Here is a 17088-nt window from a genome sequence, read left to right as displayed (position 1 = left end):
ACACCTTACACAGTTGTGTAGGAATTCAACTGAAGATCACATTTGCATTACCCTGTAAGGGTTATACTTTCAAATGAAGACCCAAAGGAAGGTTTGCAGGCCGAAAAGCTTGTTTCATTTTTCCTATTACTTTTTCGTTCAATGAAAAGATACTACTTCTTCCTACAATTTTTTTCTCACTTATATCCCTTGACAGTCTTACCACTGGTACTGTTCACACATGCTTCGAACTGTTCACACATGCTAAACTATTGCGGCCTTCATAATTTCAAACATTTAAATGATGAAAAATGAAAAGTTATGCCACAAGCATAACTGCATTGCTGTGCTTTGAGGAAAAAAATATGCCCATGGTGCACTATGTTTTAGTTGCATCTTTTTCGTTAACCGTATCAACTACTGAAATTATCATAGTAGATGTCCCATTTTTTTCTTACAAGAGATCTTAGAATAGCAGTCTTCTGCTACCCTACCAATGGTCTTTACCCACTATTTCATATTCCATTCAGATCTATTCATGTTCTATCCTTCTGTAGGGTGAGAAGAGCCTAGACCAACATTTTTTCACCCACAATCTTAGTTTACCAGAAAATTTGATAATTTTTAAGCATTTATTTGCTATTAAGTTTTCTTTATGGGATACGCCAGTAAGATACCTTTTTCTTCAAGCAGTTGCATCTCTTTCTCATGCTTTTGTATCCTCTGAACTGCTGCAACACAATATTACTGGAAATTGTTACCATTATGTCTCGGCAATCAACTGCTTATGATTCTCTGGCTGGAGCCCAATGTTATATTCATAACAGCTAACAGTTAACAATGATATTTTATTAGAGGATAGGTTCAAGGACTGGCAGCATAGTCTGCTGCTGTTATGCAAGATTGGTCTTCTCAATTAAAGCTCTGTTAAACCTAGCAGATTTGCCTAATGTCTGTCATTTGTGGCTACCACTAAAACATCCTTTCTCTTGTTTTGTGTTGTTATCTATTCATAGATTATAAAGTAAATCTGCCTTGGAGACAAAACTGCATATGAGCAGCTGAAGACAGAATTTGGCCCTCTGTATATTCAATCTGCCCAAAATCAGATTGTTTACTTGATTGACACTTCGTGAATTTTATTAATTACACAGTAGTTCTTGAGTCCTATTTGCAGAGCTGTGAACCGCATTTTTAATTACTTTTCCTATTGTTGTATTTTTCCCTATTGTTAAGAATTATTGCCATTTGTATTTTCTTTTACTGATGAGTTTCCTTTTCAGTCATGTTTTTGACAAGTAGCCAACAGCAATGAACTAGCACTTTGGCTCATTTTGAGTAGAGATGTTCACCTGGTATAAATCAGTGTTACTTCATTATCAGTCAGCTTCACCGCAGAGATATTTGACATTACCTATCTGAATCTATGCAAGCACTCAAATTCTCAGAATCTGGAGAACTTAACTCTCGTTTTTAGCACGATGCAATCATTTGTGACTACCACACTTCTCTTTATAATGAAAGCTGAATCCATGAACAAAAGAATCTAACAAAATAGGTACATTTGGTCTTAATCCTGATCAGCATATGTGGACTTAGGCCACTTTTTATCATTTTACTTTGCTCATAGAGTGGCTTGGACAAGGAAGAAGGGCAGTGCTCTAAACGTTAAATCCACCCGTCATGGCCTCTCAGTGAAGGGATGCCTCTCAGAAAACTGATTGAAATCCATACAATGAAGTGACAAAACAAATCCCAAATTACTATTCTTTCCACTGTATATCCATTTGCCACATGGTTTTAGAATACTTTCAGAAAGAAACAAAACAAAAACAAAGGAGATTTTACTGCCCAGTGCTGAGGAAAGAGCAGTTCAGCAGTGATAATCCAAAACAATTACAAGTTACCATCTGATAGAGCACTTGTTTAGATAAACTTAATTGAAGCTGCAGGCAAATCCTAGTCTATACCAGGAATTGTACTTCAGCAAACCACACCGCCACCTTTGTCAGAAATTCTGCAGATCATTTAGCATCTCAAGTAACCATTAAATGCTACAAGACCAAGGAACTTGAATCCAGCGTAAATCAGAAGCACGAAGTAAAATGTAGGTAGGAGAACTATTTTTTTTCCCTGCACTGAAACACAAAACTGCAGACATAGTCATCTTTAGAAATACTATTTTGGGCAGTACTTGACTTCAAGAGATGCAGATCTGACTCTGACCCAATGGCAAGTTTTTCACTTTTCACTTTCCCAACTTTCCCTAACTGTAATGTGGAAACTGAATGATGGTGACATTTTACTTTAAAATCTATAGGCAGAAATTACTATAATCATTTTACTTACATAAATGTACAGCTTGCCAGATGGCATGGTGATGATGACTTTCAGAGCTCTTCACCAGTCTGAACAAGAAAATCTTCTCACTTGGTCTAGAAAGTCTTGGACAGCGGGCATCAGGAACTTCCCCTTCCACAAAACTCTAGGAGCCCTAGAAAAGGCCATTTGTTAAGGATACTTATGAGAAGTTAATCTGGCCTTTCTTAGCAGAGCTTGAGAGAAAATCACTCATTCATAGTATCATGAGAACTCCATGTGGATTTTGTCACTCAACTCCATGAATGCAGATCACATCCAGGTCAGGAGGAGCACAGGGCTGGTCCTGGCAGCCCTGCTGCAGCATAGCTGCAGCTCCAAACCACACAGCAGTGACCTCCTCACCTGACATCTATTCGATCATGCACTCACCTGATGCCTCAGCTGATAGTAACAGAAAATTTGGCCAAAGCCACCATGTACCATTCTTTACCTTTCACAATGGTTCTGTGAGTTATCACTGCTCAAGACACAGAAAAAGTGTGTACTTTCAAATTCTAAGTATACCAAAATAGCCATTTATTAAGAAGGGAGTCATCAGTTCTCTATTCCGAGCTTTTTTTTTTTTTTCTTTTTTTTTTTTTTCCCAGAAATAGGTGAACATCATGGGAAATATATTTATACCAAAGCTTAATTCCTACCTGAGCAATACTTGCTTGCAGTATTGCCAGAATAGTATGACAGAGAAAGAAGTGCTGACTCTCATCCATTTTTCACTGGCCCTTTCAGCCTGTCTACACAAAACTGTACACATATTTCTGCTTCAGCTTTAAAGATGCAACCTCCTTGCTCTAAGCAATGTCCACTGTCTACCAGTCATGTTCAAGGCAGCATGTGTTCATACTTCTATTCCAATAGCCCATGGTGTCAAACTGCAACTTCCAGCATATACACAGGACACATAGTGTAGTATATCCATAAGACAGTAGTATTCACTCACAGAAGCTAGCACCTACAGAATACTAGCAGATATAGCCCGACTCCTGAAAATACAAGTGTCTGAATTTATGCCCCTGGCCTACTTCTGGAGCAGCTCATATTTCTAGGCACAAAAAAAAAAAAAAAAAAAAAAAAGAAAGAAAGAAAACCACATTAATCCCATGTTCAGATACAGAACATCCCTGCATGTCAGCTTTCAGGGGCAGACCTAAGACAGTACTAAGATCAGCACAACTGCCCCTGATTTGCCAGCTTTTTTTGTGTTGTTGTTGTTTGTTTGTTTGTTTGTTTTGTTTTTCTTGTTACTGTTGTTTATTTCCTTTGGACAACAGTCATGAACTCAGAATTTCATTTATAAAATGCAAGAAAGCTTTTCAAACTCAAACAATTTTTCTGTAAATAGACAGGTAAGACAAGGGATAAGAAGTTTAGCAGAGTAGAATATTGAGTTAAACGGCACTTTCCTGACATGGGTTGCTGTCACAGTCGTTAATGTCTATTTCACATTCTTCACCTTGTATCAGGAGAAAAAAGAAAAGAAAAGAAAAAAAAAAACCCAACCCAAAAAACAACTATACAGCAGCCATATCACACATCAGACATGTCATCAATGTCATCTGATTTTTCTCTAACTGCTTAATACCTTATAGCTCAAAAGCATCTTTGTTCTCAAAGTGGGTGCAGAGGAAGGCCACAAAGATGTTCAGAGAGCTGGAGCACCTCTTTCATAAAGACAGGCTGAGGGAGTTGATTGCCCCCTCCCTGGAGGCATTCAAGGCCAGGCTGGATGGGGCTTTGAGCAACCTGGTCCAGTTGGAGGTGTCCCTGTCTATAGAAGGGGGTTGGAACTACATGATCTTAAAGGTCCCTTCCAACCCAAACCACTCTATGATTCAGGCCAGTTAGATCAGCTTTCAAACCATTGTATATTAACTGCTTTGGACTACAGGGCGTTATGCATGCAAAGAATTTGATGGAGAGTAAAAACCAATCCTTGATCAAAATAAAAGAAAACTCCTAAATGGCATCAAGATCTCCACTTACAGAATTCTGATAATCCTTCCATTTTACTTTCAGAATATAGAGGCTTGAGTATTGCCAAGAGAAAATCATATCCCTTAAGGAAGACAAATTCAAAGCCACGTAGGTAGTCAGAGTATTCTACCAAAAGCCAGATGCAGATAATTTTGACCACTGTAGATGTTGACAAAGGCTTATATTTTTTTAAGAGTGAAAGTTAAAATAATTCAAACAGATATGCATAAAGCTGAAATATTTTTGAGATTTTTTCCTGTTCTAGTGTTTTTAGGCTGCTCTTATTCTTCAAATTTTAATGGAAAACCTGGGTTAACTAAATGAGATATTTAGCATTGAAGCTATATATTGAAAGAGACAAAAGAGGTTTCTTGTGAAATATTTTACAGGTTCCTCTCAATTCACTAAGATCAGATTTCAGCCTGGAACTTGCTTAAAAGAAAAACTTTCCCATGAATGAAGCTTTTGGAAGCCTACAGGATTATACATGGATAATTTCCCTCAAGCTGCTTTCTGTGATTGCAGCAATGTGAAGAAGAATGTGTCTGATGGAGAGTCTGTCATTGCAGGTTAGGGGCAAGGTGTGGATGATTCAATACTCAAGAATACTCAATACCAGCCCTGGTGGGAAGCCACACACACATTTTCACACTACACTGCTAACAAAACACTGTTGGCTCCTCTGCTAAGAATAACACTAGCCAATTGGTAAAGGATCAGTCTTTTTCCAGTCAATTTTTTGCTTTACAAAAACAGTTGTACTGCTCCTTAACTTGTCCTTTTCTGACCCACTGGAGCCAGCAGCTCTGACACAATGTTTGGCACTAACTGTAGACAGAGCAGCTGTACAATGCACGACCTAAATGGCTCCTAACAAGGAAAACATGGTTGATGACTCATCCATGATTGTGTTTTAACATGGAAATCTCAGTTTTATCTTCTGTTCCTGGTAAAGCCAACACCAGCAAAACACCCTGCGTGCAAAGAATCATATCATAGAATCACAGAATGACTTGGGTTGGAATGTCATCTAGTTCCAGCCCCCTGGAACCAGCAGGATTTCCACCCACTAGATTAGGCTGTCCAGGACCCCATCCAACCTGACCTTGAACAACTCCAGTGATGGAATATCCATAAGTTCTATTCCAGTCACCCTCTGAGTAAAAAAAATTCCTACTAACATCTAATTTAAATCTCCCCTCTTTAAGTTTAAAGCCATTCTCTCATGTCCAATTACTAACAGACAACGTGAAAAGTCAATCTCCTTCTTAATTATAAGCTCCCTTCAAATACTGGAAGGCTACAATGAGGCCTCCCCGGAGCATTCTCTTTTCCAGACTGAATAAGCCCCAGTCCCTCAGCCTTTCTTTGTAGGAGAAGTGCTCCAGCCCTATCATAATATTCAGATCTGCTTTCTCTGTCTACTGATGCTGTCACTCCATCTGTCATGGGTGAAGCCAAGCTGGTTGTTATCGATCATCTTGCCTTGCATGTGCCTTAACATAGCATCCAGAAATAACTGTTCCACAATAACTCCCTCAACCTCTGTTTTCATGGCCTTCTACATTCCTCAACCATAAATACATATTTTAAGCAGCTAAATCTAAATGTAGTAAGTTGGGATTTAGCTATCTGCTTCTAGAAATATTCCAAGAATTGTATGCTCCTATATTAACCTTTCCATGTGTGGGATTCTAAAGCATACAAGTTATGCAGCCTTTACAGTATTAGAGAATGACCTATCAGCCATCAAACTGTACTTGTTTCCTACCAAGCAGAGAACTCAAAATCTATTGATGCTAAAGCAGAGCTTCGGAATGATATCACTAAGTATTAAAAAAAAAAAAAAAACAATCTCATTGTACTTTTCTCTTCAACACATGCCAAGTTGTGAAATGCAAGAGAAAAATGCCATGAATGTCAATTGTGGTAAAGCTGTAATTAAGGAAGTGAACTACAACTGTCTCAGCTCTTCCCAAGTCAATTTTGATACAACAGGGGATGTTAAAGAAGAGAAAAGAGAAAGGTAAGAGGAAAGGCAAAGAAAGGCATGGAAAGGATTGTGATGTTCCATAAAACTTACAGAATATATTTAAAGTGAAAAATAAATAGGTGAAAATTATCACTTTTTTATATTGTACCTAATATAAAAATTTGGGTACAACTTTTATGCTATATTTTTATCACTCTTTTATACTATACCTATTATATTATATGGGTATAACATGTGTTTGCAATGTGGGAAACTGTTCTCCCCCACAGATATGCTAGGCCTAAGCATATATAATGATTTAAATTGCATCTTTCTAGGGATTGGATAATACAGTCAGCTCAGTAGAACATTCTTGTGCCATGTTTCTGAGATGAAGGGATAGTATTTTCAGTCAATAAAAGACAAAATCAAAGCAAAATTTATGCTGAAGCTTTAAATCACCCTGAAATAGGTTAGTCTGAAATAATGGCTCTATTTAAAGAAAGGATTGCTTAGGGCATTATTTTATGGGTTTTTTTTTTTTTTTTTTTTTTTTTTTAAGTGTATATAACTATTTCATGCTTAAATTAAGAAAAATAAGCACTTTGAAAGTATGCTTTTTACATATAGTAAATGGCAGAAAGACAGACATCTTAATTGATTCTTTACCTAATTCAGCTATGCGCCACACTTACTCTTCCTTTGAAAGCAATTACAGTACTTGCACTAAAGTTTATGGATTGTGCAGCATTCTCCAAAACAGTGTGCTATATCATATGTATCTCATTTCAGAAACAGAATGGCTTTCACTGTAGTGAAATTTCTCCAGCAGAATAAAGAAATGAAATGAGATGTTGAAAAACAAATGTTTTCCCTTGAAATCTATTTTATGTGAATTACTTGAGGCATAGCTATATACACAATACCTGCTGCAGGATTTGTCACAAATAACCTGTAATCTTTCACTATATTATCAAGGGGATAGCTTAATAAAAGGAAATTGTTAATGTGTGTGTTTGAATGTCAGCACACAAAATGAAAAAATACGGCTGCATTACCATTAATGCATTTTATGGCCCTGATACTAAGCTTCATGTTGTGAAGACATCTTTATTTCCTTCTAAGTACTTTAGAAAGTAACCCTTTCCTGAACTATGAAGGAAAATAAGGGCCTTACACAGATGTCAGTATAATATATATGCCGGCTGAACAGGTAGAGAAATCTGTACAATTCTTCCAGTCAGCTGAGGAGGCACTACTAATGATCTGGCCTGCATTCTTATTGGGCTAAACCAGGCACATTCAACCCACAGTGCACATATATGGTATGTTTGTAACTCCATTTTCAGGCAACAGAAATAAATTATCTGCAAAATTTTAATGGAATGTATAGAGTTGCAATCAGAAATTCAACTCAAAGATCTGATCATATCTTTTTACCAGACCTTTATAAGCCCTGTCTTAGCAGAGAAATATCCCTCACTTCACAATCACACTTCATTCATGCCATCACTTTCTGGCACTATGTACATTTGCAAACAAATGTTTTCAAGGATGAAGCACAGGAAAAATAAAATTTCATCAGAAATCTCTGACAAACACCTTGAGAACTCACTAAGAACTGAAGCCACTGTCACTGAACCAGACAGCTCTTTTAGTTTCGCAAGAGCAAGGTGAAATAGTACACATTGTACATTAACTATATTACACATTTTATGAGGGCTGCTCCAAAAGTAATGCCTCCTATTTTATGATTATGTTCCACGTCATCAGAGGGGGATGTTGGTGATATGGAGGTTGAACCTTCTCACCAATACTCCATTACGTTCTGTTAAAGAGCAACAGATAGCAAAAAAGGGGCAGTCTGGCAAAAACGTACCTGACATAAAAGCATATATGAAGCAAAGATATGGAATGTAATTCCTTTATGAAACAAAAATGGGACCCACTGGCATTCATCGACACTAGGTGAACTTTTCTGGAGGCCAAACAGTGGATGTGAGCACAGTGAGGTGGTGGGTGTGCATTTCAGCAATGGCTGTAGCGGGTCATCTCTGTTGATGCAGGTTTTTATGAGCATATCATGTAGGTGCTTGCTCTTTGCTGGAGAAAATGCATATCTAATGGTGATGACTATGTTGAAAAACCAAGTTTTGTATCTGTGAATTTGCTCTATCAAACACTGTACTCATTATATCTGTTGTAGCTTTCAGGAGGCATTACTTTCAGAGCAGCCTACATATGTGTGGCCAAAGACAATTCCTCTTCACTCAGTGCAGTCTGGGCAAGTCAAAACAGCAACAACAGCCTAAGCCTGTATCTAACTAGTATTTCTGAAAAGACAAGAAGGGATGTGGGCAAATCTGGATTTAAGAACAGGCTTATAATTATAACCCTGCTTGACGGATGGGGCAGAGTAACACCAGGGATATTGTCTGTACAAACCAAATGAAACAGAAGGGGATGGGAAAGGTCAATGCAGTAGCATGCGTATTGGAGATGCGTACCAAATGAGGAATATATTCTCCAAAAAAGACTGCATTGCAGATACTCGTATTTGCCACAGATAGAATTTAGCCCCATACTGAGCATTTTGGGAAAACAGTCAGTACCTCTCAGAAGTGTAGAACAACTGCTTGCAGCAAGCTCAGATGATGGATCTATGTATTAGGAGTTACCTGCTGCTGTAGGGCATAACAGTCCCGCTAAATACCGAGCCATAAATTGACTTTTCCAGTGCTCAGTAGTATTTAAAATTTAATAATTCATTATTAATTACTAATTTTATTACTTATAATGTAATTGACTTCAGGAATATTTATTTCTCCACAAATACTTCGCCATCCTTTCTCCTTTTTTTTTTTTTTTTTAATCTTTCTACTTCTGCAGTGATTATGTCTTTTTGTTAGGCTAAAAAATGTTCTTCTACTTTAAAGCATTCACCTCTCAAATAGCCATATACTCTTCCTGTTATTTCTCTTCTGAGCAAAGCAATGCAAAACAGGTACGCACCTTCACTTCAGTGGAAACTGATAGCTCCTAATCCCTTTGTGAATTTTACCAAAACACATCATGCCTGAGCAGCTAAAAACCAGGGAGTCCAAAATTAGTTGCTTCTTTTGAACTTTTATCTCAGTATTTTACTGTAATCATATTATTTTTCAGTCCTTGGTCAAATTCTTCCTCCTGGGTCAATATCTCAAATACTGCTGTCAGTATTACAGCTTTCACCAATGGCACAGCTGTGTAGAAAAGGATTGCATTATCTCATCATTAACACCAGGGCTATAAGCACTAGCCACTTTCATCCAGTGGCTACTCATGGCCATAACCCAATGTCAGGCTCCTCAAGTGCTGGTCTTCCACCCCAAAAATACTCAGCTGGTGCCCTTCTAGCCAGAAACAATGTGCTCTTTCCTATTCTTTTTTTACCCAGGAAAGGTAGCCAGAATTAGAGGTACATGAGCTGCCTGGATACCTATGGAGACCTCCTCTCATCCCACCTCATGCCAATTGGGAGCTGCTCATATTCAGAATTTGTTTCTGCACATTCTGCATGCACACTCCATTAAAGTTGGTGTCTTCCCTCCTATCTTTGCAAACAAGGCCATGGAACTGTTTTAAAGTGTCATTTATTATGTAAGTAATCATGTACTACAAGAGTCAGATAATTTTCTTTGCAACTTTTAGAACTAGTTTAGCCTTGAAGACCTATTTTTCAGCTAGTCGCCTTTTCTAGTTGTTTATCAGTACCCAGTACCAAATTTCTACCTACTTGTTTATTCAACATACACTCACTAATGTATTAAGCCTATAAAGCTTATACCAAACTGGATCTTATCACCCCAATGTACATCTACATTGTCTAGTAAATCTCTGTATCTTGTTAACAAGTATGTGGTCTCTTACACAAATCAAAACAGTAAAAGAAAATTCTTTGTTACACTACAAATGAGAAATTTGTTGCCTCAGGGTATCAAAACCAAGTCGAGTTTATAAAAGGATATTGCAGACAGTGAGAAAGAATGTATGCAATAGTGAATACTTAGTGAATAGTGAATTACCCTCTGGAGAGGGTATCAATCTTAAAACCAAACAGCAAAAGCTTTGCCTTTAACTTGCATTTAGTAAGGTTTTACACATTTGCTGAATTCAAAATTTTCCTTTTTTTTTTTTTTTTTTTCATGGATTTCAGTCCTCATCCATACATAATTTCCATGCTACTGTGAAACTGTTAAATTTGTCCAAGAAAGAGATTCAGGATTGGGTGCTGGAAACATTACTTGTTCTTTCAGAGGCTGCGTGGCAGTTTTTGAAGGAACAATAAAGTTCTTGCAGAATAGACTGTAGTGTACCACTAATTGTACAAGAGGTCCTGATTCCAACCTTACAGCTGTACCAGTTAAAAGGAAATCCAAAACAAAACTGATGCAAATAAATTGATAGTCTAGAAACAGAAGTCCTCTTGAAATTACTAGAATTCTTTAATTTTCATTACCAAGACTTTTGGTATTGCTTATAATGCTGTTTATGCTACAGAACCTGCTGTGACTCTTACCCCATTACAGTGGCATAAGTTTGTCTTTAAATTGTCATTTATGTGATGAAGAATATTCCCACACTTTCTGTTAATTTCTTGCCATACTTTTGTTTTTCTTTTTACTGCTTTCTGCTCTTATTTCTGTTTTCATTTACCTCCTACACTCACTTCATTTCTAGCAAAAGACTTCAAAAATTCAGTATTTTCACACAAAATAAAGAACATCACCCCGGTGAAGAAAAATCATCAGACAAATCTTGAGCATTTTTTTCATTCATTCTCTGTTTTTATTTAATAACAAAAATGCTGGTAAAGACTCTGTGGTTCCCATATACTAAGCGCTATCAATCACACCGGTATTGATTCAGCCTGCAAACATGTACTGCAGTGCAAAATTTACATTTTGACCTTCAGCCTCTACAATTCTTTTGAGATGATCAGGAAAACACAGTTCCCAAATTTAAAGGCTTAATATGGAAGCAATACAAGGAAAGAAAAGGTACAGAAAATGCCTCCTAACTTAATATAGACTGCACTTTTGGAGTAGGTGCTTTCCCTTTCTTGACCCCTCTATCACTTCTAACTGGGATTTATCATCTCTGCCACTGACACAGATTTGTTTATTGGCACTTTTTCACATAAATTCTGACAAATGACTTTTCTTCAGAATGCCTTGTGAATTTGCTAAATAATTCATTCAGAATGCCTGTAGTTGCAAATGTCTACAAAGCTGTGAGCAGAGAGGATCTTATCAATGCTTATAAATATTTAAAGGGTGGGTGCCAATTGGATAGGGCCAGGTTCCTTTCAGTGGTACCCGGTGACAGGACAATGGGCAACAAGCATATACTGAGACACAGGAAGTTCCACACAAACATAAGAAAGAACTGTACTGTGAGGGTGATAGAATGCTGGAACAAGCCGCTCAGAGAAGCTGTGTGTTTGGGTACCACACTGAACAAAGTTTGCTGATGTGGGCTGAGTGACCATTTGCAGCAAGAGCACATCAGGCAAGTTCTTGAGAAGGCATTTTGCCTTTTATTGTTATCTGTCATCTAGCTCACGTGCTCCAAGCACACTCTGCTTTCTAAACCAAAACAGGAGATGCAACTCACAAAATATCAGAAGTATTCTCCCACAAGCAAATAAATGTTTCTGTCCTTTCTTTATCATTGTGTTTATGTTCATTCTAACATAGTTCTATTCTATTCTAATAGTGCAATTCTTTTTCTTTTTTTTTTTCTTTTTCTTTTTTTTTTTTAATCTATGTAGTTTTCTGGTGTATTTGATGAAGTCAACTGCATGCCACAAAATATACATATCAAGCAGTTGCCCATTCTGAAAGCTGCAGGGATGTGCTGGTGCACTTTGCACCTTGTAAAATTGAAATATTAGGCTCCAGTTGGTGTTTGTTCTGTTATCACAGAGAAATCTTGCCAAACCTACTATCCTAAGATATACCTCAGGTATTCTGGAGAAAAAGTAAAATCATAATTCTTTTCTACTCTACCTAGCAAATGACTAATAATTTTCTTTACACATTTCAGCATAGTATGGCGTTACTTAAGATCTATATAACTTTTTCATATATCAGTCAGAAGTTAGATCTTTGTTAATGGAGAAATGATCTTAGGAGCTAACAGTAATCTCCACATACAACAGACATTCTGTTCAGGACAGATGCTGTGTAATCTGAGGATATGGCATTTTTACAAAAGAGGAATGATATATGTTTTGGAGAGCCAGTTTTTTTTTTTTTTTTGTGGTTGTTGTTGTTGTTTTTAATGATTTTTCTGAAGATAGTTTTGTGCCATTTCTGTGACAGATTACGTTGTCTAAAATTTATATTAAAGTAATATACAGTATTAAATAGAAGTGCTTTTTTGGAGGATGCGAACAATATTTGCCATATGAATGATTCTGTATTTGATTATATATCACCTCTCATCTTGTTCTTTCCAATTTAATGACAAAGTGGCATTAATGGCAACATTTCTGCCACTTGTACTGATGTTACCTCTCCATCTTACAGATTCATCTGGGTACACAGAGATTCATACTCCTGTGTCCCTACCACTATGTGCAAAATTCACTTTCCACATACAAAAATTGAAACTCCTTACTTCTGACCATTACTGAAAGTCAGTGTGAAGGTGAATTACAGAATATAGTTCACGTGCTTGTACTTAATCTGCTTTCCTGTTATGACTAGGAACTGAGTAATCCTTACAGCAAATCATCTGGAACTCATGTCAAAATAATGATGTCCATGCAGAAGCAGGTGACATGATTGCAGGGAAAAGCAAATGAAATGTCACATCATAAATCCATTAAATTTGAAAAGAATGGAATAGTGCAAAACTTGAAATATTAGACTTCGAATTTCAAGCAGATCATTATTACTACTCTTCTGAGCTTAATGTTCATGACTTTTATTCGAGTCTCCTTTTTATCAGTATACCTTCAGCGGTATCACCAATGGAGAGATTTTAGCTCAACATTTTCAGTTTTACTGTTATAGTTTATGATTTGATAAGGCATAACTTGGGCAACATATACAGCCAACAAAAGTGCAAATGTCATTCCTGGCATGGAAGACTTAATACAGTGTGCAGCAGTATATGACACATCTCTTGAGTTTCTGTAAATGATCTTAGAGTAGTGGAAGGATACTGTTCAAGTCAAGACATAGCCTGGTCTTCATATATACTTCAAAGATAAAAGGTGTTATTTTCAAGTAGTTTTAAAAGTTCTGTGTGATACAATAATGAACATAGGCAAGGTTTTCTTGTACCTTGTGAATTTAAAGGATACAGGTTTCCTGTTATGAACCGAGGAAAAAGATGTGAAGAAATTAATTGGGTGTTAAATTCACACCGCATTTATTAGCAGTTGTTCACTCTAAAGGTTTCTCCCAAAGAAATAAAGAGGATGTGTCCTGGTGAAGATTGCACACATGGGCAACCTACTGCAGAACTGCTGAAAAAATTATAATGAAATTTATATTGCACATTTTTCAGAAATGTGATTGTGGTAATTTTTCTGTGGAACATTTGCATTATTAAAAAATAAAAAATAAATAAAAATACATTTCTATCCATCTTGTTAAGGTAAAGTTGTTCAGACCACTGGAATGATTCTCTTTCCAGAAAACATGTACTGTGGAGCATGGATGATGAGAATAGAATATTTCAGCTAGAAGAGACCTTCAAAAATCATCCAGTGCTACTGCCTGACCACTTCAGCGATAAAGAAGTTCATGCATGTTATATGGATGGCATTGTCCAAATATCTCTTGAACACTAACATTCATGGGGCACTTGGGCAACTAGGCCTCTGCGTTTATTAGCTAAGCTTTTCAGTGAACACTTTCAAGTTGAATATGTTGATAGCATATTTTTGAGAAACGTTCTCACTACTCAACTATTCTCAACAAAAGATATTTTACCTGTTAAGATAATTAAAGATCTGTTTACAGTTTTATTCTCACCTTAAAGGAGAATATATTTCAATTAAGACTTAAACAACTTGCCACGTTGACTTATGACCCGGGTGAACGGCATGTAATGCTGTATCTCCATGCAATCTTTGGCAACGTTCACATTTGCTCCTGGGCTTTGTTCCAAATGACACCATTTAAAAATAGTGTAAATAGACATTCATATGGATTATTCTCCATTACTTTCTAATATTTTACCCCCCACTTCCAGTTAAAAAATCAGGATTTCAGTGGTTTTAGTTTTTAGTCAAGTATACATACTAACGACATTTCCCTTAATTGGAGTTTAGCCCAGATTTGTGATAGCTACCAAAAAGACCTTGGCTAAATAATGTTATATGCGATATGGATATTTTGCCAGTTTTTTTTTTCTTGTTTGTTTGTTTGTTTTTAATTTCACTGTGCAAGGCAACTAAACTGGGGGAAAAGAAGAAGGGTTATATTTGGCACCATCGAAGGGGAGAACAGAACAGAATTTTATCTGGACGAGCACAGCAACCATATCCTGTGCTGCTGTGGCTATTTTCAGCCATAGGAGAGAGATTTTTGCAAACTCTTTGAAGTTTTCTCAAGATTGAGCAATCATGATATAAAACTTTCTCCACTCCTCTTCTTTCAGTACCTTTGAAGCTGTGGAGGTGGCAACATCTGCCAAAGTGCATCAGACAAATCGCACTCACGGCTGAGCGGTGGTGCTCTCCTACATTATTTCCAGGGGTTGATGTGAATGCAGTGCAAACAGATAACTATGATGAATCTATCTACTCATAAAGATTAATTGGTTCTATTTGCTGCTTCTGCTATTGTTATTTAAAGAATCAACAACCTAATTTTCACTAATGCTTTGCAGAAAAGAATATGATTTGGACTACTGTAAGCCTTTCACCATCTCCCTCAAGGAAACTGCTGAAGATAAAATTACAAATGCGTAAGTAATTTATTTGCTCAGCCATGTGTATCAAAACAAAATATGTTTCTCTGCATATTCTGACCAACTAACCGCCCAGTAATATTTTCAGACTGTGTAATACCAAAATTAAATATGTTTTCATAACTGGTGTTGTCAGGATCATAGCTCAATGCTTTCTTTGCACAGAACAGGCAAATTTGAGCGAGATGGTAAACCTGAAGGGTACATTCGCCTTGGGAATTAATCAACAGATTACATGGAATATGCAAGATTGAATCCCTTTTTGCTAAAATAATGGTGAATGTGGAAATTTTCCATGTTTTAAAAATTAATACCTCTTCAAGGAACAGATGCAGACACATAGTTTAAACTAGGGGAGTCAGAATAATCAACAACAACATACGCATAATACAGCACACCCTCCAGGCCCACAGCAGAGTGGGACACAGGCAATAAAGGCTCAGCCAGGTTTTACTGAGCAAGACAGAGATGTTCTTTGAAAATGATAGACAGCATGAATAAAACACCTATAATCACAGCTATAACTGTGTATTTCCAGGTGGATAATGAGAAGGTCACTGAAATATCAGCTGCATTTGTTGTTTTATTAATCAGCATTCACTGGAATAAGTGTCTGCAACCAGTCTGAATGAGGCCAAATAATATTTCAGAAAGATGTGTTAGGAACAAGTATTCCTTTGGTTCTAAGAAAAATCTGTGGGCATGGAGTGGACTTTTATTATACCTAGAATATCTGCATCCTCCTAAATGTTTTAAATAAATAAACAAACATGTTCAAACAAAATTGTACATAACAATCCCTTTATCATACCAGGGTAGTAAGAATCATCCAACTGCAGTTGTGAAAGTTTGCATGATGAGATGTGGTATCACAGACAAATCCATTAAAATGGACATGAACTAAACCAAATACAACATATGCACATTAACAGTGATTTCTTTGGATAGCAGTTCCTTATAACAGTAGCCTAGGAGAGAAAGCAAGGTCTCCTAATTTCTTTCAGTAGACACCTTTGCTTCGAGGCAGAATTGGAGTCAGGTATGCCATTTCTCTCTGGTCAAAAACAGTGAGGCAAGAAAGAGCATCTAACCTTGCCTACAACTTTCTGTGCAACAAATGATGTATTTTTACAGACTCCCTTGAGAACTCATATGGAGAAGGTTTAGTAAGTTACCAACACACTTTATAACTCATACCACATTGCATTAATCTTCAGCTTACATTAAAAAGGCTGACTGTCCCTGCCTGTTTGTTCCTTACAGTGAAAAATGTTCCTATATATTGCAGTTGTTCAATTAATCTGTATATTTGTTACAAGTTCATGCACATTAATATCTCCTCATACTCGAGTCTGCAACTGCTAAATCTCTCCTAATCAGAGTTTATGCCTGTTTTCAGTTTATGAGGGAAATGAACTGAATGACACAAACACATTAGTTCTGTGCTCAATCTCCGTCCATGTAAAGATCCAAAAATGTTTTTTTGAAGGTCTGAAACCTTCTGATAAGGGTCTAACAGTCCACATTCCAGTCTGGACTAGATGGTGAGATGCCATAAATTTACCAAAATTCAGCTGATGGAAATTCTAGCTCAGTTTTCTGTCAAAGTAATCTGGATAGGAATCTAAGGTCTGTGGGTGTTTACCCAGAACAAACCCAATAAATGAAGCTAAATCCAATTGGTGACCATCATGAATGGTGTTCCCCAGGGATCAGTACTGTTTATTATATCTATTGATGAACTGGATGAGGATATTGAGCACACCGTGAGTAAGTTTGCAGATGACACCAAGCTGGGAGGAAGCATTGATCTG

The 17088-nt window shown here is 36.9% G+C and overlaps 2 long non-coding RNA genes across 2 annotated transcripts in view; one reads left to right on the top strand and one right to left on the bottom strand.

Annotated features, from left to right (window-relative positions):
* The window catches only part of LOC112532121, a 73347-nt gene that overhangs the window by 10989 nt on the left and 45270 nt on the right, over nucleotides 1–17088 (top strand). The window contains exon 2 of the long non-coding RNA XR_003074476.3: nucleotides 15194–15271. This is a non-coding gene — a long non-coding RNA (uncharacterized LOC112532121). The remainder of the gene's footprint in view (nucleotides 1–15193; nucleotides 15272–17088) is intronic.
* The window catches only part of LOC112532120, a 183799-nt gene continuing 168965 nt past the window's right edge, over nucleotides 2255–17088 (bottom strand). Inside the window, exon 4 of the long non-coding RNA XR_003074475.3 lies at nucleotides 2255–2473. This is a non-coding gene — a long non-coding RNA (uncharacterized LOC112532120). The remainder of the gene's footprint in view (nucleotides 2474–17088) is intronic.

Source organism: Gallus gallus, chromosome 3 (genome assembly GCF_016699485.2).
Source record: "Gallus gallus isolate bGalGal1 chromosome 3, bGalGal1.mat.broiler.GRCg7b, whole genome shotgun sequence".
Taxonomy (NCBI): Eukaryota; Metazoa; Chordata; class Aves; order Galliformes; family Phasianidae; genus Gallus; species Gallus gallus.
The sequence above is the reverse complement of the archived record's forward strand: the minus strand, read 5'-3'. Positions and strand labels throughout refer to the sequence as shown.